General features: G+C 38.4%; 2 long non-coding RNA genes across 3 annotated transcripts; one reads left to right on the top strand and one right to left on the bottom strand.

Annotated features, from left to right (window-relative positions):
• The first annotated feature begins 4,029 nt into the window (after positions 1-4,029).
• Positions 4,030-11,765, top strand: LOC129445896 (uncharacterized). 2 transcript variants are annotated; one of them, XR_012371025.1, is made up of 7 exons: positions 4,030-4,166; positions 6,069-6,463; positions 7,330-7,384; positions 8,773-8,841; positions 8,982-9,019; positions 11,078-11,131; positions 11,454-11,765. It is a non-coding gene; the product is annotated as an uncharacterized lncRNA (long non-coding RNA). The 2 variants fall into 2 exon arrangements; XR_012371024.1 differs by lacking the exon at positions 4,030-4,166 and adding an exon at positions 4,868-5,007.
• Positions 11,766-15,415: 3,650 nt separating this feature from the next.
• On the bottom strand, positions 15,416-16,040 carry LOC141366216 (uncharacterized). Its single transcript, XR_012371314.1, has 2 exons — positions 15,818-16,040; positions 15,416-15,728 (listed from the first exon to the last, which is right to left on the bottom strand). It is a non-coding gene; the product is annotated as an uncharacterized lncRNA (long non-coding RNA).
• Between the last annotated feature and the right edge of the window lie 8,589 nt (positions 16,041-24,629).

Below are 24,629 nucleotides of genomic sequence, written 5' to 3'. Positions count from 1 at the left end.
CTGTCAACCGTCAATATATAACAGATACTACACACCTGTGTCCAATACATCAAGATTCTCACAACATTTTAGGGCTAGCTTATTACCACAGTTCTGGCTATTCTTCATATTCTGTGTGGTGGTTAGTTTGCAACAGTGACAAAAATGAACTTTTCATTAACATTACCATTTGTTCACTTAAGCTGACTTCCAAGAGCACAGTTATCTAACACAGTCTACTGTAAGTGTTTTTTACCATTAAATATAGATTAATTTTTTTGAGAGAGATACAAAGGACAAATGTCTCTGCTTGCTGCCTTCATCCGTGTGACCAATCAATGGTTGTGTTAAAAACATGATAATCAGGTGCTAACAATTAGGTGAAATATTGTGCAGTGTTACAGACAACTCTGATTTCTGATGTTATGTCATTAAATATCCTACCTCCGACCTCAATGCATTCCAGTCAATCACGTATCACATTTGCGTGTTTACCACATAATGAGACGCCAGGAGAAGTTTGTGCTCTTGTGCCAATTATGGCAGAAAATGGTTACTGGATAATTTAACATTCATGTTCATCTATATTACGTGCTGTTTAAAGTTTGTTTGCGGTTCATGTAAGGCTGTGAAAGGCTAGCCACCACCTTGTCTGCAATGTCAAATGACGCATCTCGTTGAGGTCGGTGTTGATCGATCTGGTCCAAGTTGAGAGGTCGGATACTCCACTTTGTTTCCTGTTCCTGACTTCTTACGGGTTTAAGGTCAATAATATCCAACATCCAAGTTGTCTCGAACACAGCATTAGTTCATAGACTCCAGTTCAGTTCTATCTGTAACAAAAGAACACAATGAGACCATCATCACATCAGACAAAGTATTTCATTTATATAAATTGCACCCAAAGAAAAACCAAAATATTAAAAACATGACAGATCAAAATCTTCATTTAAACCCAAAGGGGACTAGCCTGGTAATACCATTCTCTGCTACTTTGGGAAGTACAAAGTCTGATGTAGTCAGGCTAAAAGGGGACATGGTCTTTAAATAAAACACCCAAAATGCCCCTCTTTTTAAGAGTTTTCAATATCTCCACCACAGTAAGAATTATTTCTTTCTCAATACTTAAACATTAAAGGTCACGTTTTTCCTGATCCCATTTTTCAAACTTTAGTTAGTGTGTAATGTTGCTGTAATAGCATAAATAATACCTGTAAATGATAAAGCTCAAAGTTCACTGCCAGCCAGGCGATGTATTTTCTTTAACAGAATCCCCCTTCCAATACAGCGAACGGCCGGTTTGTACTACAGCCCTCTACTTCCCGGTTGAATGACGTCAAAGCAAGTGTGTTTGACTAAACTCCGTCCTGGCTAAGATAAGCTGCTATTGAATCACAACACACTAAACAAGCTACACAATCAGAACTCGTTACGTATTTCTGAAGGAGGACAAAGAATACATCAGCCCGTTTTTAGGACAGTGAAAGGTCTATATAGATATGTAGATTGTGTGAAAAATACCGCATGTGAAACATGTACACATGGTATATTGCGCACTGTAAACACAATCAAATCTTCAAAAAACACAGGAAAAACGGGACCTTTAAAGTTGTTCAGTATTATGGTTGTAATCAAGAAAATGACAATGCAATTTTATTTAAAGATCATATCCCCTTTGGGTTTAAATGCAGATTTTAATCTTTCATGCCATGAAGGCAATAACGCCGAAACATCTGCCCTTGTATTGTTTGATTAGAAAAACAGGTCTAAGCACCTAAAGCTGGGAGAGCATGGTGAGGGTGTTGATTGAACTAGATCTATTGACCCCTAGATAAAATAATTAATAAAAATAAATGTTCTTTTCTTATCTGTCCTGTCCTATTTTGTACTGCAAAATAAACAAAAGCAAGTGACCATAGTATAAAGAGGATAAACTATGGGTAATAAGGTATTTAGCAAGGCTTACATTTAAACATTTTTGTTTTATCTCATAGACTATGTTTACACTGTCAGTTTAAATCTGATTTTTGTGTATATCCAATTTGAATGACTGACTGTACACACTGTGTATGACAACTCTTCGTGTTTGATTTGTGTGACCTGAGGCGCATTATCTTTTATCCAAAATAGCTGCATTGGTTTTTAGCAATGACGTTGCGTTGATGTGTTTGAAATAAATGTGCTTGAGTTCATGCAGCAACAACCAGTTTTCATAAATAAAAAATAAAATATTGTCTTTTTATCCAATTCATCCGAGAAATCATTTGGTAATTAAAATAATGTACCCTAAAAAACCTTTCATTAGTAAGACCGCATTCATTACTTTACTAAATATGGGAAGAGACTCACAGGTGGAGGTAGAAGTTTGGTCTGCACTTTCCATAGCTGGTGCACAGGGATTGTGGTAGGCTAGTGACACAATTGAAGAAGACTAGTTAAAAATCTGCTTTACAACAGAGGTTGAATTAAACCTTTTCATTTTGACAGATAAGGCTGTAACAAATCTGTCATAATCAATTAGGACTAAAATTAGGGATGCACGATATATCGGCCGACATATCGTTATCGGCCGATAACTGCTTATTTTTAATATTATCGGTTATCGGTCTGATAGCAAAATTAGGCAGATAAATGAAAGCCGATAAATTATGGATTATTTTGGTTTGTTGAACCACTTCACTTGCTCATTGCTGGCCATGTGGAGTTTTGATTGGTGCTTTCTGTGACATAGCACGAAGATGACACATGTTGCGGGCTTAAGAAGAGTATGCTAGTCTAGCGCAAAGACAAGATGTCCGCAGTCTGGGAGTTTTTCATTGTGAAATTAATAGGAATATTTATCGGCCTATATATATATCTGTTATCCGCCCCTAACTATAAAGAGTTATCGGTTATCAGTATCGGCCAAAATTTCCATATCGGTGCATCCCTAACTAAAATATCAACAAAACACTTAGAAAATGAACAAAACCAACTATCTGAATCTGTCTGAACTCTAACATTGAGGTCTGGATAGACAAAGTGAGTGTTTATCTGTGTAAAAGTCAGACCAACTTGGAAGACTGATACAGTTGTCATTAAGGCTGATTTTGTCAGACCTACCCCAATGCCTCTACACAAGTAGGCTATGCGGCACTTTTCATTTACACGTTTGCGTCGTTGTTCGCATCGATGTGCATTTACACGTGCAGAACGCTAGTAGCCAATGTCCATAGGCATTTACCAATGTAAAATACAACATCAAGGCAAAAGCTGAAAAAAATAAAAAGTGGCAGAAAAAACCCTTGTTGGGGGCCAATCACACCAAATGCGTTTTAAAGACGTGGAAACACAAGGTGCACCTTTATTTGGTCACTTTATAAAAAAAGTGCAGTGCAGCGCAGCTTTTTATATTGCTAGGCAACCACCGAGGCAGCTGTCCTGTCAATCAAATATCTAAGCGTGAGCGCTCTTTTGCTCTTAACTGTCATATAAGCAGAAACTTTAAAAAGAGGACTCTTGCACTGACTTTGATCGAAGGTGAGAGGTGCATAAACACACAGGAGACAGTAAGTAACTGAAGTATGTTTGTTTCAAATAACTGTAAACATCGGTCCTACAACGGAAGGCCTGCCTCTCCCCATATTCAATTGGACAATGGAAAGACACAAATGACGTCGGGTGCTTTTCTGCTCTTAGCGCTCCTTCAAAAACGCATGTTGCAGTAGGGGGCAAAAATGCAAGGCGTTCAGTGCCATTAACGACGCACATAACGCTCAATGCTGCAGTTAAAAAAGATTTACCTCAAAGTAAAGACAACTGGATCTGAAGCGTAATGATGGTCTTCAGAAGGCCTCTCATGGTGGTCTTGATTCAGAGGTTTGAGAAGACTACCAAGCACCAGAGCCAGCTAACAGGTGGACCAAACATCAAGCCAGAATTCTGCATGAGTCAGGTAGGCAGAATAAAAGACGCTGTAAATAAACAATAATAAAAGATGGTCATTAATGACTTAATGCTTTGATATTCATGTTAATGCTTTGAAAATTATCTTATTTCTTTCAGAATTTTTGTCTTTTGATATTATTGCCTAATGCAACAAATGGAAAAAAGCATACTTTATGACAACCTTAGCAGCAGAACACCATGACTTTCTCCTGGGTAGACGAGAAAAAAAGTTTGGTATCAACACCCATCTAACAATTAAGGTAAAAGATAAAGTTTTATGATCCCTGCATTCAGGTTAGAGTATGGGGTAAGTTGACCGTTCTATGGGTGTTTCTCAAATGCAAGGTTGCATCCTATGGAGGCTGCGTCCATCTTAGACCTGTCCTTCTGAGATTTCGAGGTTAGAATCCACCTCAAAAGCCAGAATGAGATGGTTTAGTTTGATGTCCAAGGCAATGTCATAATGGTTTCCGCCCCAGTGGTCATGGCATGAAAACTTTAAAGAGAGAAGTTGAAAATTAGCAATGCATCACCAAAAAAAAATCCAATACTGTAGTACAGTGAATAAAAGTCATGTATCAACAGTCTTTACAACATGGACAGTTAAACCTTTTGTAATTTAATTAAAACAACAAAAGAGAAAACAAGCAGATTGAGATGTCCTTCAACGATGCTTGATGACGTGGCAGCCGAGACATGCAGCATTCTAGGACGCAGCCTTATTAAAAATAAAAAAAAATGGACGCAGCCTTATTTATTTTTATTTTATATATGTATAATGTACCCCCTGACTGAACTTGTATTTCTTATTATTTAAAAAAAATATATTAAAAATATTTTTAAAAGAACGCAGCTGTGCGTTTGAGAAACGACCGGAAACGACTTATATGTCGCGAGGCCATCACGTGACCACAATATTTACCAGAAGACCGTTATTTGCTCGAGTTCCCTCAACTTTTTTGTCGCAAATAACATTATTAATAACCTGTAAATAATAAAATTTGTACACATTACGTTCCTTTTCACGTTGTAATAGTATGTTTTTGGTTTAATAGTCGGCTTTAAGTTAGTTTTTCTGTCAGTTTGATCGTCAAAATCTTGGTAAGTAACTTATAGCTTGTCATTCCTGGTTTTAATTGTTAGAAATACGAATTAAAGAACAGATATAACTGATATAACTGAAACAATTAATAAATACAATTATTCAACCACTCCAATAGAACAACGTTAACGGGTTTGAGTGGTTTTTAGGAAAAGGTCTGACTGAAATGAACGTAATCAGGGCCACTTTAACGTAACGTTACAGGGCGGGAAAGGTTTGAGGCATTTAATAACTCTATTAAATTGGCTGGTTTATCCACACCAGTGCGTAACATGTAAAGTTAACGTTACAACGTGGCTTCGGGACTTTGCAGCGACCTGAATAGCATTGCATTGATAAACGTTAATAAGCTTTTAATAGCGTATAGAACATTAATATAAGACGATGATTCTGTAGATCGACTAACTTACATCCATGCATTACATATTAACTTACCTTGACACTGAAACTGCCGTCAGCACTGTTGCTTCACCCGTTGGAACATCCTACTAGTTTAGGGAGTTAAAAATCGAGTTGGAAAAGAACAAAAAATCGTTCTACACGGGACCCAGAAGCTGCAAAAACCGATTGAGGTTACACTCTATTGAATGATCCCAACGTTGAGTGCAGGCAGCCCACACATCTCTCAGATGTGTTTGACTTCATGCTGATCTACTCGCAAACCGATCGTGACATCAAGTACCGCGAGTTCAAACCTTTTCCGGGGCTTTCCCAAACTCTCGCGGTACTTGATGTCATACCACGTGCTGTCTGCGCATCTCGGTGTTAAGTCAAACACACCTGAATGTATTTGTTGGCTGCACTCCCTTGCGCTCAGTGATGTAGGTGTAACGAAATAAATGTATTAAATTGATATTATATAAATAAATATTGTTATAAAAAATCTTTATAAAATGATTAGCTGTCATTAATAAATTAATATTTGATTTGAAACATCAGTATACGTAAATTTCCCTCAAGTTATGAAATGCCTAAATAAGATCAAAATGGTGAAAATACAACAATGTATATTTGACCAATTTAGCATTTATTAACTTTTGCCTTTTTAAATTGACTTCAGAAAGTTATCTACAGCCACACATCCACTGTATACCAAGTTATGATGATCAATTATGAGAATGCAAAATGATTTATAGATCAGTAAACAATCAACAAAAAGGTAATGTCTTAATTAATATATTTCTGCTTTTGTTACTTATTCATGTATTTGAATTACATCATTCAAAATCAAATGTTAATAATTATAGGGTTTCAACTTGTTGCAGCTTTACAAAAAATGTAGAATTTGTAGGAGCATGGACAACTGAGTAACAAAGTCATATTATGCAGATGGGTGCTCATGGTGGCCTCCAAATAAATACATGGACAGGCTGCTAAAGAGGGTCAGGATGATGGAGATGCAAGAGCCAAAGACAGCACGGACCAAACACCAGGCCAGAATTCTGCATGAGTCAGGTAAGCAGAATCAGTTACACTGTATAAAATCATTAATTAATAGACAGTACAATTAATAACACAATAGCTGTAAAAAACAAAAGAATGAAACAGTACCTGCATTTTAGTTTCCAGCCTTTTTCACAAAGTTGCCGACAACTGGAAGAATGTCCCAAATTGCTGAAGAAATTCAGTAAGTCCTTATAAAAGAGACAGTTTAAAAGGTAAAACGGCTTCATTTAACTTCAAAAATACCCCTAAATCCTTAAAGAACACGCCCACATTTTGGGAATTTAGCTTATTCACCATATCCCCCAGAGTTAGATAAGTCCATACATACCTTTCTCATCCCTGTGCGTGCTGTAACTCTGTCTGATGCAGCCCCCGCTAGCTTAGCTTAGCACAAAGACTGGAAGTGAATGGCTCCATCTAGCATACGGCTTCCAAACATGACAAAATAACGCAAACATTTTCCTATTATGTGTTGTGATTTGTATAGTCAAATTCACTACCAGTCTTTTGTTCTAAGCTAAGCTAGCGGGGGCTGCGTCAGACAGAGTTACAGCATGCACGGATATGAGAATGGTATGTATGGACTTATCTAACTCTGGGGGATACTGTGAATAAGCTAAATTCCCAAAATGTGGGCGTGTTCCTTTAAAAATCAGCACCCCTAGTTAATTTGGATGCTAAAACCTAAGGCAGGTTCAAGCCTAGGATTTAGTGTGTTTATTTGTTAATGTAAAAAATGCAGCTAACCAATCCCAGCTCCAGTGGGCAGGTTAAAGAGTATTTTTTATATGAGACAGAAAACAGAAACACATTTTTAATGGCATTTAAAGACAACATACCACTTCATAAAACTACATTTTCTGTTTAATCCATAGATTGAGTAATTTTCACTCTAGAGACCCTGGGGTGACCAACAAGGACGAATGAAAAGTAAGTGACCTACAAAACAAAAAACATTAATATTTTACGACTGTTTCAAGATAAGTACTCTGCATATCTATAGCAATGGACTCTATGCACGGCAGCGCTTGACGTGTTTCCGGGGATATCTCAGGATGCTGGACTACTTCCGCCAGTCATAGAGCGCTATGTTATTTTGGCTGTTTGGTTGCACAAACAGCCAAAATAACACAGCAAATTTTGTTGATGCTTGTTTACTTTACATAGAAATAACTTATACTCCACACTTAATACCATAATGACATTTAAACGTATGAAAGTATATTTTTTAGGACCGAACTTCTAGCCACCACTGCTGTGTCATAGCGTTTACAGCGACTCACTGGAAAGCATGCCAACTTCTACACTGCTACCCTGTATCTGCATTACCAATACTTTTAGATAAAAATTGCACTGATAACAGTGCTATTCATCTGTTGTTGATAAATTGGTATAACTGTTATTATCAGTACTAGCAAAGATAACATCTTTGGTTATACAAGCTAAATGTTAGAACAGTTGAAACTCATATTTTCGATATTTATGTATTCTTTATTAATAACAAATGCAAAAGACAAATGGAAATATAATATCAATGACAACAAGAATAACTTGAGTGAAAGAAAAAAAACACACACACATACAACAAACTAAATAAACGGGATAACAAATAATGGGAAAAATATAGATTTCTACAACAGACTTTACAATAGTTAAGCCTTTTTTGCTTTGTTCTTTAGATTCTCAAATGTGTCAGGATACTAACTCAAAAATAACCAAGTAAAAATGTTTTGACAATCGATGTGTACATGAATCTCTTATTTAACCTGACACTTTAACATTACTTTAACATACTTTAACATTACAAAGACGTAATATATTACCAGCGTGATTAGCCTGCTGTTCGAATCGTAAAAATAGCACAATGTAAGCTCTGCTAGTACAGGCTAGCTGAACATATCTTAATGATTATACAGAGACGACACATAAAACTTGTAACCTTTCTCGAGTTTGCACATCTGGACAATTCTTCACAAACCACAGGTTGTAAATTTGGGTAAATTCAGCAAACAACCGAGTACATTTGAGCGATTCTGCCGTCAATCCGTTTTAAATATCCCGTACCGGAAACTGAATAGCAGCCGTGAGTCAAACGCGGAAGTTAAGCGTGCATAGAGTCCATATGCAGATTCTTGAGTAAGAATTTCTCTCAGACAATATAGACTCAGATGGCTTTATGGTTGACCATATTTGTAGTTTAACAATTTCTATCATGTTAAAGTTCTCACACAAAAATTGCTAGTCTAAGAATTCTACAAGAAACCTTGTTCCCCACAAAGGCTTGATGGGTTGTGCAACTTACCTGCTTCCCTTTACAGCTCCAGTGAGTGTCTCTAAGGTAGATCCTAATGCAGATGGATGGAATGTTGATCCGCCTAACATGCAAGGTAAAAGAGCATTTGATAGCATAGTGGATAAACAAATAGCTTTTTTTCATTTTCACAGCATTTTCAAAAACAACATAACACTTGCTATTACATTGTTATATATTACATGACAATGTCTAACTCTGATCCATACAAAACAGATTTTCTGCACCGAGAACTTTGGATGACCATCAAGACAGTAAGTTTTCAAAAATCTGACCTCAATTTTACTAACCATTTAAAGATTGTTTTTCTTTTAGTTGATTTAAATAATACCCTAAAGTCCTCCGTTCATCTTCGGAAACACTGTTTAAGAAATTTTAGATGTAGTCCGAGAGTTTGCTGGACCTCCATTAAGAATGTATGTGCGATATACTGTTCATGTCCAGTTAGGTAGTGGAGCATCGTCGGGGTGGTTCATGTGGCATCGGTGGGTCAGTTGGAATTTGTTGAAGCATCAAAAGTACATTTGGGTCTGAGAATAACGACTTGATTCGGCATTGTCTTCTCTTTCGGGTCTGTTGTGAACCGTGTGCATGACACTGCTGCCGTACGACGCTGCTGGCGTGTTATCTGGTGCACCCAAGCTTTTTTTTCGTTTACAGTCTGACGGAGACGCTGTAAACAAAATCTTCGCAAACAAAATCTTCGCAAACATTTCTGAGGATAACACGTCAGCAGCGCCATTGTGCACGCGCATTCGCAGCAGGCCCGGAAGGGGGGACAGTGCTGAATGAATAGTTGTTTTTGGACCGGGATGTGTTGATGATGCTTCGGCAGGTTCTGGCTGACCCACTGGTGTCACATGAGCTACTTTGATGATGTTTTAATTGACTTTCTGGAAATTGGACAGTGTACAGCGCATACATTTTTTGGAGGGTCGGAGGGCTCTCGGACTGGATCTGGAACGTCTTACACTGTGTTCCGAAGATGAACGGAGGTCTTACAAGTTTGAAACAACATGAGGGTGAGTCATTAATTACATTATTTTCATTTTTGAGTGAACTATCCCTTTAAATGGAAAGCACCACCGCTTTCCAAAATGTTACTATGTTTTTACATTGGACGGATTGATACATACCCATATTTTTTCAATGCGTGCACTTTGTCTTTGTGCGGCGTGTTGTGAGTGTGTTGGCGTTTGGCCTGGCCCCATTCATTCCTTAGGATCCAAACAGGGATGAATTTAGAAGCCACCCAACCCTTTCATGTTTTCCCTATTTAAAGACTGTTACATAAGTAGTTACACGAGTAAGTATGGTGGCACAAAATAAATCGTGCTGATTTTTTAAGCGGATAAAAATAAGAACTATATTGTATGGCGAAAGAGCACTTTGCAGCACTTCGACCTCGGCGCACAGTAACATCATCACTCCTGATTACTCCACCTCTCGCTCAAACTCAAAAGAGGTGGAGTAGTCAGGAGTGATGATGTTACTGCGCTCTGAGGAATGAATGGGGCTAGGCTAAATGCTAACACATTCACGACACGCTGTACAAATATTAAGTGCATGCATTGATAAAAGATAGGGATGTATTAATTTATCTAAGTTGAGGTAAGAACATAGTAAAATATTGAAAAACTGTGGTGTTTTCCTTTAAAAGCATCACCCCTATTTATTTTGGGTGCTAAAATATTTGCCACAGACCGTTTAAGGCCTTATGCTGCATTCACACCGCCAACAACCTAGTCACTGTGTGTCAGCCATTTCTTTTAATGAGTTTATCAGAAGGCGTTCCCAATTCTGGTTGTCCTAGTAAAAACTACAAATAAATGAGTAACAATCCTCTCAGTAAATGACTAAAGAGTGATGACACGAACTTCACTGCTTCACTCTCATTGGTAGTTGCTCCCAAAAGTCCTTCATCAAGTTAAACTTTCCTCAACGTTGTGGCTTAGCTGGACATGCCCACTTCCTGTTGTCGATGGTCACAGTTGCTCATGTTGCTGAATGGGGCAAAGCTTCCATTGGAATGAATGAGATTGTGTTGCTAGTCGCTGGCGGTGTACAAGCAGCATTAGTGTGTGTCTTTAAAAATATATCAAATGCAAATTACCTGATCTAACATTCCCAGCTACAGAGGGCATCCTTTATTCAGTCCCTAATGCAGATGGTTGGAGTGTTGATCCACCTAACATGAGGGATAAAAGAGCGTTTGTTAGCATAATGAGAAAGAAAACAGAAACACATTATTAGTGGCATTTAAAGACATAACTTAACACTTGTTTATACTACATTTTCTGTTTAATCCATAGAGCACTCGTTTTGAGTCCTGAGACCCTGGGGTGACCACCGTGAACAAATACAGAGTAAGTTACCTAAAAAAAACAATAATAATATTTATTTATAAAAAGTTCTTATAAAAAAGCATCATCATTTACTCAGATGAAGTGTTACCTTACCAACATGTTCAAGGAAGGTGCAGGTCTGATGATCCATCCAACATAAAAAAAAAACAGTAAATTTATACTTAGTTACATCTGTTGTAAAACAGACAAATGCAGTTATAAGAATTTTACCTAAACTACACACCTATTTGATTCTTAAGTTTAAATAAATCAAAATAATGCATTTAATAGTAAAAGCATTTTAAAAGCTACACTCCTAATTCATTTATCTTTGCTATTGCAGCTGCAAAAAGGCAGTCTTGACGGTTATAGGATGAATGCAAATAAAGACTGACCACCTGACTTCAGCGGTCCAGTCTCTTGTGGGAAGCAGGTGTTTGTTACCCCAAATACGGATGAAGAGTGACGAAGAGGATGATGACTTTTTTCTCAAACATCATCTGAAGATCTTGACAGGCTGGAGACAAAATTAACAGACTGAGGGTTTATACAAAGAATCTTACTCAGCCAATATTAAAGATAAGATATTTTTACAAAATGTTCTTTTCATTGTTTAGGATGATTTTATGTAGAAAACAATACATCACAAAAAAGACTTTAGCTGGGTTTTCACAGGCAGTGCCTTACACACACACTAACCACAATTATAAACGCAACACTAACACAGATTTAGACAGATTTGTGAATAATATTTGAGAGAAATAGGCCTTCTGGGGACATAGAAAATATTTAAGTTCAGCTCATGAAATGAAAAAGGGGGGCAAAAAATGTTTTAACAAGTGCAATACAAATATCAACCATAATACTGATCGTTTTAAAAAAAAGTAAGCCACTATATCTTTCTAGAATCTTACATAAGACTCAGTTACATAAACGATCAAAATAAATTAACGTCAGACAGGTGGGCGAAATATCAATATTAAAGCATGAATAACTGTTATCAACCCAATTTCAAGGTATTATTTAAATGATCCCACACCAAACAGTTTATTATTTAAATGCATTATTACTACATACCTTAAGCATGTGTTCCACGCCTTTCTTCTTCTTGGCATTGCGAGGTCAAGCGGATGTTGTTATGTAGAATCACGACCTTGACGTAAAGACGCACATCCGTAATTTATTTAACAATGATAACACTTTCGGGTAATTTTATCTTCTAGATCCTAATTAAAGCTATAAAGAAAGAGCAGCCTATCACGATTATTTCCTGGTAAGTTTTTGAAATGTTTTATTTTAAAATGGAGATTAATAAAGCAGACGAGGACAGGTTTTGATTATTTTAAATATGTTATGTTTATGTTGTTGTTTTCGCATACTGTCATGTAAAAAATATATTTAATGCTAAAGATAAATGAATGAAAGTTTTCATTGTTTAATTTGAATAAATGTGTTTTATAAAATCAACAACTGCCTGTTTTAAGATCAATTGAAAATGCTGTTTTAATTACTTAATATCGATGACACAGCTTGCATGTGTAGATGTGTGTAGAAATAATTTGCTGTAGTTTAGGGCAATTCAATTTGTTAATGAGGGATCTTGTAATCTTACAAACATCTGGGAAAGAGCGGCTTACCGTCTTTCTAAGCTCTTCTAAAGATCTGGGAAAGAGCGGCTCGGCATCTTTTAAAGCTCTTCTTAAGATCTGGGAAAGAGCGGCTCCGCATCTTTTAAAGCTCTGCTAAAGATCTGTGAAAGAGCGGCTTGCCGTTCTAACATCTTGTAAAGATCTGGGAAACGGCGGCTCGCCATCGTTCTAAATAACATACATCTTGTAAAGATCTGCTGGGTGTCTTGCAAACAGCTGGGTCGGACGTCTCGGCGACGCCTTCCAGATGAGCAAACGCCCTAAATAATACGTCTTCCAGACGAAAAACAAGACATCGCGCAGACATCTCCGCGACGTACGTGTGCTATCTGGGTTAGCAAGTTTGTAAACACGTCTAAATCAACATCAATAAAAAACGATAGTCTGCATAATTCAACATACACGTGGGTAAATATGGTATGTTGTGTATGAAATACAGTATTACAACACAAAAAAAATGCTTTCCAGCTTCGCTCTACACGCACACGTTAAGCTTCGGTAACTGGTAAAGTAAAATATAAATAATAAACATGGATACTTACAGACTGTGATCCAGAAGTGCACGGTAATCCAACTTTCAGGAGGAGACATCGTGCAAATCCAGCTTCGGTTCATGAGAAGCAGTTATTGTGAAAACTCAGTTAACTTACAAACAACTTCTGACTGGATTTTGCCGGAACCACCCTTACGAAAATTAACCATGTTACTACACTTTTACCACAATAAAACCATGGTTAATTTTCGTAAGGGCATATTAAACATGATGTCCTCTGTGGAAGTCCATGAAGTGCTATTCTGGCCTCGCATCTAAAAAGAGACAGCGTCTACTCGAGAGATTAAATCGCTTAAAGGCATTCTATGCAGTTTGACGTTTTTGTCAAACAGCGACCCCTAAAGTCGCTGGGGAAAACTTGTAACTGTCATAATTTCGCACCCCCACTCTGTACGTACCTGTAAGGATAGTGTTGGGCGTGAATATGCAGAGATGGACTCCCAAGATAATGACCAGGTAATGTTTCACAATTTCATACAAATATTAGGCTACTGCATGTCTACTAAACTACAGATGATGGTAATAGGATAATAAGAAGTTTATGCCAAGTGTAGAGTAGGCATATAATAATAAAGTAGCCTACCGCGTTTGCTGGCTTATTACGTTTTTACAAAATTGCAGCTTAATCACAAGTAAACAGTCTATAGTCTAACGTTATGTCTACTGTATAATTTCATTTGTTTTTTAATTGTAATGTAAACATTACGAAATGCATTGACAAAGTTAATTGTGTACGTTGCATTATTTCATAACATTGGCCGTTATGTCATACTTGATTATTGCTATTTATCATCATAGTTTGCATAGTTATGTCATACTTGATTATTGCTATTTATCATCATAGTTTGCAATCTGTGCATGTTTACACTATTTACAACCTCTAGGCATATTTATGTACTGATAATTATAATTGCAGGAATCAACGTCGTCAGCCTCGTCTGATGTCCCTCAGGCGATTGGGGTCAAATCGAAGCAATATAAACCTCCGCGGAGGAGGCCATCGAAAGGGGCGAAGGGTGCAAAAATTCTCGACCCTGAGGAGCAGTCGAGGCTGCAGGAGCTGCGGTCAAGACGTGCAGCTGAAATGAAGGTTTGTTTATTATTGCTCAAGATGTCATTTTAGATAAATGTATCTTTTATCTTTTCCCCCACTAATATATATATATATATATATATATATATATATATATATATATATATATATATATATATATATATATATATATATATATATATATAATGTATATGTTATGTGTGTGTATAGAAATACCCCAATATATTTATATGCCCCACCCCCAATATATATATATATACATTATATATATTATATACACATACACACACTCATATATATACACATATGTATATAGATGTGTGTATATATAAAATAACAAACTGTTTTGCATTGTAGATAAAACTGCAACCGCTTGAGTATGACCAGAAGGACAAGCTGTTGAATACTATACTCACAAGATTGCCAGGTCTCATGTTCGATGTCATGGCCATGTTTGAGATACCACATAGCCCTGACCCTGTCGGAGATGTCCTGCATTGGTGCACTTGCACCAATTGTAGAGAAATGACCACAGACCTGGAAAGGCTTTGTTGTAAGCAGACACCAGCTAATTGCATAAGCAACTTGGCACATATGGAGTTCTACGTGTTGGATGAGGGTGTGTTACGGCTGGCCCCGTGCGGCCTGGAATGACATTTTTGCGGTTGATGACAGCCAGGAGCCGGGTGTTGAACAGCGTCAGTATAGACATGCTGCCTACAGACAGTATGTGCTGTGGCAGCATGGCCGCCTGGGTGTGGGCAACAGAGTTGTCATACCCAGCTGTTGCGTATGGAAGGTCCGAATCAAATTCCCTGACCCAAGAGGCCAATACACTGGATTCCGGGTGCGCCGGCTTGAATAGTTTTTTTTATTATCCATTTGTAAATAGTTATATAGGTATTTCTAAACAGCATGTTATTTTAGAAACATTTGGGAATTGTATGTTTGGTTCACTGTTACCTCAGCATTTGTGCACTTTACTTTTATTTATTTTATAACTTATTTTGTTTTTGCATATAAATAAAGAATTTTTTTGAAAAGTTCAATATTATCCATCATTTATTACAAATATTTACAAGAACCAGATTACAGTACAACAGTCACTGTGGAGGAATGTCTCCTCTTTCAATGTGGTCCTGCACAAATTCTGCAGTGGGTGGTGGCGGTACAGCAGCAAGCAAACCCATGCGCCTTGGGTCATCAGACCTGAGCGTCTGTTTGCGGGGAAGGCCTCTCCCACTTCGAATTCTTCTCCCCAGAATGGCCTTCTGAAGGTCTTGTATGTAGCTATACTGCTTCTTTTCCTTTGTGGTGTAGACACTCCAGATTTTTGATTTTTTGTTGAAGTATCTTCTATATCTGTATAGGAAGTGTCGATTTTAGTATAGTCATTTTCAAAATGTTTGGTAAGATCCGCTCAAAGTGCAGTAGTAACAGTAAATACTTACATTTTGTGTCCATCCTTGTTACGGGCTGGCAGGCGATGATTGTGGTTATTGTAATCTAAGGCGGCAAGCAAAACTCGTGTCTTGTATACAGGTGGGCTGTAGGCGAAGCGCTTTGCCGCATACATTAGTATATGATTTTGGAAGCTTTCCAAATCAGATGTGGTCCTGTCGGGGAGGCACACATTAGTAACATTTCTTATCACAATGGTCATAAAGGCTAAATGTGTTTGGCTTTACTTTCAGCCTGCACTCTTCAAACAATTACCAAAATGTGTTACAGACCCACACATCTACCAATAATGTGAATGAAATAGAATATGGCTATGTATAAGTGTAGTTAGAGTATGTATATTAGTAAATAAATACATTAGCAACTTTTGTGCATGTATAATTTCATGACATTAGATGCATACCTAAAGTTTATGAATTTATTCACCTGGCTCAACCAGCGCTTGTAAAGCACAATTGCTGTAAGTGCCTGATGAGCTGCTGAACCTGTAATTACATATCAGAGTGAGGAAAATTCACAATCTAAGATCAAATCAAAATCAAGCGGCTACAATCGTTCAAACCTTGCTGGATCCATGGCTTGTTTTGGCTTCCTTCATCCAGAGGCTCATGTTCACAGCATCCAGTTGCCCATGAATGTTGGTTGCGGACATGGTGTAAGACTCCATGCCACATCATCTGCATAAATGGACCACCCAAAAATACATAAAGCTAGAAGCTTCACCTTTCTGCATGCCCAAAGTAATAGTTTTTACAGTGACATTACAAAAACTTATAAAATACCTTGAACTGCTTGTTTGCAGCAATACCAAAAGTGGTTCACGATGTCCTTCATTCAAACCAGGATTGAATTCTGATTTTTTTATGGTGCCAGCCTGACAATACAAAGAACACAAAGCTATGGTTAATATATTGCTCTAAAATATTACCATACTAAGACAGTATGGCCAGTCAATATATGCAATTTTAAGTCTTCAGGTTCATTGATTAGTTGTAGAATACTGAATAAATTAAGATGATTGCATACCCGTCGTAACTTCTTTCCAAGATTTTTGGCAGCATGCCATATGTCGAGTGAGTGTTGAACGCCTTTGTAGCGCCCATGCTCTGGATCTGTAACAATAAACACAGCATTTATAATAAAATCAATATCAGAAGAAAATAAAAATCAATGACTCTAGACAACATATCAAATAAGTTATCCTTACTAAGCAAGGCAGATATTTGTGGGTGGGCATCTGTAACAACTTCTCTGACAGGAATTTCCTTGATTAGTGCGTCCATGGTCCTGATGAAGCACTCCTTCTCCATAATCATGGAATTCCTTTTTGAGTTCTCGCTTGTCTACGGTAACAATGTGCACAATGTCTCTTGACTCTTGCTCAAGAGTTGTGCAAGTGCAGTATTGTGCACAGTGTCCTAGTAAAAAGTAAAAAAAAAATCTTTAGTTCACAATTCAGCTATCAGCATGTGGACTTTATGGATCATTTGCTCACAAACACAAAGTACCTGGGGAGTCCATTCTGCCATCACCTATTGAATAGAGCAAAAATACATCCATTAGAATAATGATTGTATTTAGATGTGATTGTGTAAAAAATTCATATACATTCAATGGTGGTTAACAAATATGCTACACCTTACCTAGGACAACAACATGTTCTTCCTGACGCAACCTGTCTATGATGTTTGCCCTATTTTTTTCCCAAAATTCCTGGACCGGATCAATACAATAAGCGTCTTGAATTCGGAAGAAAGTCCCCTCAGCAACCACTGGCATTTTCATAAATTGAAAGAGGAGGGCAATCTTCCTGTAGTTGTTGCCAGACAGAAGAATATTGGTAGCCAGAATGAAGTCACCCCCTTGCATGCCGAACTTCAAAACTGGCTGTGAGTTCCATTTCCACAGAGTGTGTCCAAAGGGGCATAACTGCATTGTGATATATATATATAAAAATATTAAAAAAGATAAATAAAAAAAACACTTGCCCACATTTGGTCATAGTCTTCTCAAATGTGTAGAAAAACTTTAGCACAAAAAACCCACAAATGCATAAGTACTGTAAAGGACATAATATATTGCTTGGTGCCATCAACAATAGATAAGCTATACGTAAATGTTATCACAACTCTACTGGTTACAAACAGTTTACTCGCTCTTCTACCCTGCATGCATGTACTTCTTATCTTACCCATTCCAAAATGACTCCAGTCCCCCGAGGTTTCAAGGTCACCCGAAATGGGGGTTCACCATGGCATGCTACACCAGACATACTGTCTATGTAGTTGCACTTCTGTAGTGGTAGCATCAAGTACATACAAGCTGATGGAGGTTGTTGTTGTAGGTGATGTTGGCACTTTTCCCCACCAGATCATCCTCACAGAGAACTCGTTCTTGTTCAGGAATGTATTCCAGTTCAGGAGGATTGGGTGTGGCTACATCAAGCACAGCTTCATCTAAGCTTATTTCAGCAAGATCATTTGTGTTGACACGACCAGTTCTGTGTATATAAGCAGAGTATATGGACATTGATTACACAAACCAGATGGTAGAAATTTAGTGACAATGAAAGAACTGTATAGTTGTGAGAATGAACATAGCATTAGTTGAACCCAAAATGTAACTACTACGTGAAATGTACCGTAGCTGTAGAAAAGGAACAAAATCCTCATCCGAGCTATAGTCATCCTTCCAGTCCTTGTGAGAAGGATCAACCCAACAATCATCCATTTCGATGCTGTTCAAGAGATACACAGATGAACATCAGACTGAAAGGACATGTCAGTAGAAGGCAAATTACCAGTACAGCACAATACTTACAAGCTGTTCCTCAAGTCATTGGCATCCCCCTCATCTGTAGAGTCATGTTCTTCAGCAATGCTCAGGGAACGCACGCTGCAATTAGAGATAAAATTATTTTCTATTTCAATTATATGTCAAACAAATGCTGTTCATTTGAACGTCCTATTCATCAAAGAATCCTGATAAACATAACTGTACAAATGACAGACCAACAACTAATTTCACTTATAATAATAATAAAGGTTTATATAATTCCTATTATATCCTCATATATATGGAGATGTATATGAAATCAAACCTGGTTTCCAAAACACCACCCTCTTCTGTCTCTGTGACCAATGGCTGGACACCAGTTTCAGGGAAATTTTCATCTCTAATTCAAAAGATAAATGAATAGTTTACAATGTGTTCTATGTCTTCCTGAATTATTAGGATTGAGCATAAAAACATACCGATCACATTCTGACTCCTCTGTTATACTTGACACCGGTGGCTTTGGTGGTCTTTTGTGTCCTTTGCTGGGTGTAGACATTACGACCCGGTCCTGGTAGCTAGAATAAAAGGTCAAGATCGGTATTTTCTCAATCAACAAACTTTTAGTCAGCTAAAGTTTGTAAACGCACAGTACACACACACGCACACGCCATAAGAAATCAAAATTAGACAAATGACTACGTACACATCACAACACAACACTTTTGTTTAGATGGCAAAAAAAAACATGTAAGAGAAACAAGTGTTTGTTAGCAAGTCTGCTAAATGCTCTTATGATCGTAAGCTAGCTAGACCCATGTTGAAATTATTTTACTGGTCTAATTATCAACCCTGGATGAATGAACAGCATAGTAAAAAAATACACACTACAAGCAAGCGCAACCACATACAACATAGACCGCAAACAAATTTACAGATAAGAGATTTACTTACTTGTCCATCAACAAGATCGCCAGATCAGCATCCCTTTTGCATCCAGTTCGGTCTTTTAGCTCACGCCAACGAGTAAAAGCCTGGCCGGGTGGGACTCTTGTCCGGTTCCTGGCTCGGTCGGATTCTCTTTTTCGCTTTCTGCTCTCTTCCGGGCGGGTTTTCTTGGCTGTTTCCATCATCAAGCATCACGTCTCAAATGCGCGCGTGCAGTTGTTGTTATATGCTTGTGCGACTTCATGCAGCGCTGCAGGAACCGACAGCCGGATGACGTCAAAGTGCCGTCTCGGATCATTCTCGCGGTACTTTTACGTTATCCGACTGCCGGTTCTTGCAGCGCTGCACGAAGTCGAACAAGCCTAACGTGTGTGACGTCGTTGCCGTAAAGCAAGTCGTGATTCTCGCGAGATTTGTCAGGGGCGGTTCTCTCAAGCTTGCATTGGTGGTTTTGCTAGCGGCGTCCTCCCCGAGCTTCAACAGTAGGATGATTCGCCATACTATGACTTCGTTTACCATCTAAATGACTTTGAAGCTGTTATATTAAGGTAAAATAACTGCAAAGTGTGTCTTTAAAGGATGAAACAAGAGTTTACAAGCACACTCAATCAGGGACTCCCAACCTCCGCCATTTCAGCTCTCTTTGGAGCTCTCAACCCCCATCTTTGAGGGCGTACCCAAGCAAAGCAGAGAGGGCTGAACTATGATAATGTTGGTCTTGTCTACGTCATCAATCCCAGGAAGTAAACTGTTGCCTACAATCCAAGTGTTTTTTGTACTCCTAGAACATTAGAGACGATATCTCACGTCATCGTTTTCTTTGAGGTATGTACTTTTTGAATGTCGTTAGCATGAACCAATACACACCTACACACAAAAGGATGTTTAAAAACGTGTATCTCATAATAGGTGCTCTTTAACAACTGGCATTAACAACAGGTGTGAAGTGCAATCTAAAACTTTTCTAGGCTTCTTTGATGCAAAATCATCAATTACATCATCATACGAAACCTGTTGTGCAACTTTATAACTGATGCTGATGATGGCAAGTCCAGAGAGACGCTCCTGTGACATAGAGGACCTCAAATACGTTTTAATAAGCTTCAGCTTGGAAAAACTCTTCTCTGGTTCAGCTACTGTCACTGGAAGGGTCAAACCAGTTCTGAGTGCAGTCCACAGATTGGGGTAGATTTCTGCAAGCTCTTTCTCGTGGATGAAAGTCAGCAGCTCAAGCAGAGTCACAGATTTTGATGGGAGGTCAGGGAAGGTATTCAGCTCCTGCACAAGCTCTTTGCCATCCACATCGAAGTGTCTCTTATAATAATTAATTCGTTACATTTATATAGCGCTTTTCTCAGTGCTCAAAGCGCTTTACATATGAATGGGGGAATGTCCTCAACCACCACCAATGTGCAGCATCCACCTGGATGATGCGACGGCAGCCATATTGTGCCAGAACGCCCACCACACACCAGCTTATTATTGGAGAAGAGATAGAGTGATATAGCCAATTAGTATAAGGGGATGATTAGTAGGCCAATGGGCAAGTTTGGCCAGGATGCCAGGGCACACCCTAACTCTTTTTCGAAGGACATCCTGGGATTTTTAATGACCACAGAGAGCCAGGACCTTGGTTTCTCATCCAAAGGACGGTGCTTTTTTTTAAAGTGCAGTGTAGTTTGCAGGGTCTCACATTCTTTTTGAAGCTCTTTGTCTCAGAGGTTTCTGAAATTAGAGAGCACTCCAAACTTCTGTCTCACATTTTGCAGTGTGGAAAATCTTTCCCGAACAGCTAAAGCTGCAGCATCAACAACTAAATTGAAAAATGTGACCTCCAACTTCTTCAGAGCATCACTTAAAGGCTCATCAAATGCCTCATAGGAGAAGTGACGCTTTGTGGACCTCTTCTGTTGCAGAACAGTCTCAACATTAATTTCTTCACAAATATCCTTGGCTGACATCTGTGCTGTCACAAAGCCTGTTGCCCTGTAGCTTTGGAGATCTTTTTCAATCCTATTGAGAAGACTGACTGCTACATCAACTTGCATGCTGGGAGACTGCATCAACTTACTCACATGGTGTGTCTGGCTCAAGATGTCATACCACACCACTGTGCTGAAGCGATAGGATCCCACCTCCTCCGACAAGGACTGGGCCTAAACCTTATGATGGGGTCTTTAGCGTGATCGCTCACTTCAATCAGTGCCTCTCTCACAGCAGCTGCCTGATATCTCAGGGGCTCAGCACTCTTCACTTTACTTTCCCACCTTGTGTCAGTCCACATCTTTAAAGTGATGCCCACATGTTTTTTCAGTATGGCCCATCTCTGAGTGGAGGCTGAAAACAGGGTAAAAAGCTTGTGTAAGATGCCAAAATAATTCATAGTATCAGTGGAAGCCTTAGAAGCAAATTAAGGGTATGAGCCCCACATGGCACAAAAAGAGCTCTTGGATTCATTTGTAGAAGCCTGGCTTGAACACCCTTGTTTTTCCCCTTCATGTTTGCCCCATTATCGTAAGCCTGTCCTCGGCAGTCCTCAAAAGGTATTTTTAGAATGAGAGATTCCAAATGCAGCCCTGCTGATTCTTCTGCCTCCAAAAACCCCATGAAATGTTCCTTTATGCAGGGCTTCTCCTCTGTCAGTGACACCACACGAATTACAACTGACAGCTGTTCGGTGTGGCTGATGTCTGGTGTGCAATCAAGAATAATTGAGAAATATTTTGCCTGCTTGATGTCACTCACCTTTCAGAAATGATCTTGTTGCCCATCAAATTAACCAGTTCGTTCTGTATTCTGTGACTGAGGTAGCTGGTGTGACCAGAGATACTTTTTTGGACTTGGTTAAGGTGCTCTTTCAATACTGGGTCAAATTGTGCCATAAGTTCAACCTCTTTGAGGAAATTACAATTAGATGGCATGAACAATGTTTCTCTACTCCCCCTTAGTGCAAGATTTCTCACTGCCAGAGACTGCACAATTGCAATCAAATGGGTCAACACTGCTCTCCATCTCATCTTCTCAGCCTCTAGAAGTGCCATCTCCTGGTTATTAATTTTTTCCCCCTTTTTTATCCTGACTGCCAGTTCTTTCCATACTTTCATGGAGTTGAGGTTTTCTGGACTGTTGTCATGAGATGTGAGCAAAGAACTTGCATGTTTCCTGTCTGTCAGGCCTGAGTTTGTTAAGTTAATGGTCTGCTTAGAAAAGATTTTGCAGCAGAAGCAGAAAAGGCTGTTGTTTTTCTTTGAATAAACTAACCAGCTTCTGGTAATCTTTTCAGCATTAACCAATGTCTACTTGAAATACTGGTGATGGCAACTTCTTCCATCTAAGTCATTCCTGGGGAAAACAAAGTCAGCAGGTACCTCACTTGGTCCTCTGCAAACCAGCTGTGTCCGAATTCTGTCAATCAGAACTGAAGGCCAGTTAGCAGGGTCAGTAGTCAGAGGCTCACCCTCAGGCACAGGATTTGTTGGGATTTCTGGTTGAGGCATTTCTAATAAAGAGAAAATGGTATTGTCATTAGTATGCAGTATGAGAAATCCTGCAAGGAACATGATGTGGCTGAGGAGGTAGATGGCTCCAGGACCATCTCTGAATAGGCCTGTGTGGCTGAGGGGGTAGATGGCTCCTCATCAGACTCCACAACCACGTCTGTGGCTGCTGTGGACGTATCAGACTCCTTATTTTGGCCAGTGCGAGCTCTAGCTCCAAAATATTTCAGAAGTGCCCCTGAATTTACAATTAAGATACAATATGTAAGTTAGATACACTTAGATCACACATGCATCAGTTACCCAGTTAAAATGACCATAATACACATTTTATTAACATTTGTTAACATCCTATAAACTAAGCATAACACACTACAAATTATTTAAAAAGCTATATCACTGTAGCTTACAAAATGCCATGTCAATGCATATTAGAAGTTATTTATGTTAACATATAGTGTATAGCAATAAAAAATTACACAGTCAGGACGCCTGTATGAAATTCTGTGAATTTGCACTTGTTGTGTTGCAAACACAAACTAGTCTATGTTGCCAATGGATGACATAATTGCATAGTGTAGTTGCATGACATGATTCCTCAATTCTAATAGGTGCTAGTTAAGCAAAACTATTAAATAAAGTCTTATTCTATGGCTAATACCAACATATTAGCAACAGGGTGAGGCTAATAAATAGGCTATATCCTACTGATACTCACGTCATCACTCATAGAAATCTGCATACCTTTATCTTTTGCCTGTTTCTCCTCTTCTTCTATTCTTCTCTTTCTGAACTGGGCAGTGGTGGACAGTAAGTAACAAAGTAAATGTAATTCGTTACTGTACTTAAGCAGTTTTTTTGCGTATCTGTACTTTACTCAAGTACTTTTATTTTGGGAGACTTTTACTTTACTACATTTTAAAGTCAAATATCTTACTTTTTACTCTACTACATTTTGAAAAATCGGTCGTTTCTTTAAATTTATCAGTGGATAAAAAAAACTTAAACGGGGCAAACTAAGCTGCACAAAAAAACTAAGATGCACACGTGATGCGTCAAACCACCAATCAGGGTACAGCACGCGCTTCGTTTTAAACTTGTTTTGGTTGCCGCGGTGGATGGTGGTTTACATAAGCGACGCGAGTGCCGCAGCCAGCCTGTGTATCGTTTGGAGAATGAAACTGCATTCAAAAACAACGAAGGAGATAACTGACCCGCCACAACAACAATGGCCTTATTTACGCGAGTTTTTTAAGTCCTTGAATAAAAGAACGAGTCATTTGTGTCTTCTCCTCTTTTCTGTATAGTTAGCAGTTTCACTTCAGTTCATTGTGAAGTACTCAGTACTGTGTTATTGTGAAATGACAATCAATCGCTATCAACAATGTTGTAAAATATAAATGACATTTTGACTAGCCATGTGCTGTATGATGCTTAAACAGGCAGGTGAATTGGAGTGCTCCTTAAAACTGAGATTGATATTTTCAAAAGTTTTGCTTCCAAAATATATTAATACATTTATTTATGTATAACAATGTACATATGACATGCTAAAGCACATGAAATGTTTCTTAAATTATAT

The sequence above is a fragment of the Misgurnus anguillicaudatus genome, chromosome 9 (genome assembly GCF_027580225.2).
Source record: "Misgurnus anguillicaudatus chromosome 9, ASM2758022v2, whole genome shotgun sequence".
Taxonomy (NCBI): domain Eukaryota; kingdom Metazoa; phylum Chordata; class Actinopteri; order Cypriniformes; family Cobitidae; genus Misgurnus; species Misgurnus anguillicaudatus.
The sequence above is the reverse complement of the archived record's forward strand: the minus strand, read 5'-3'. Positions and strand labels throughout refer to the sequence as shown.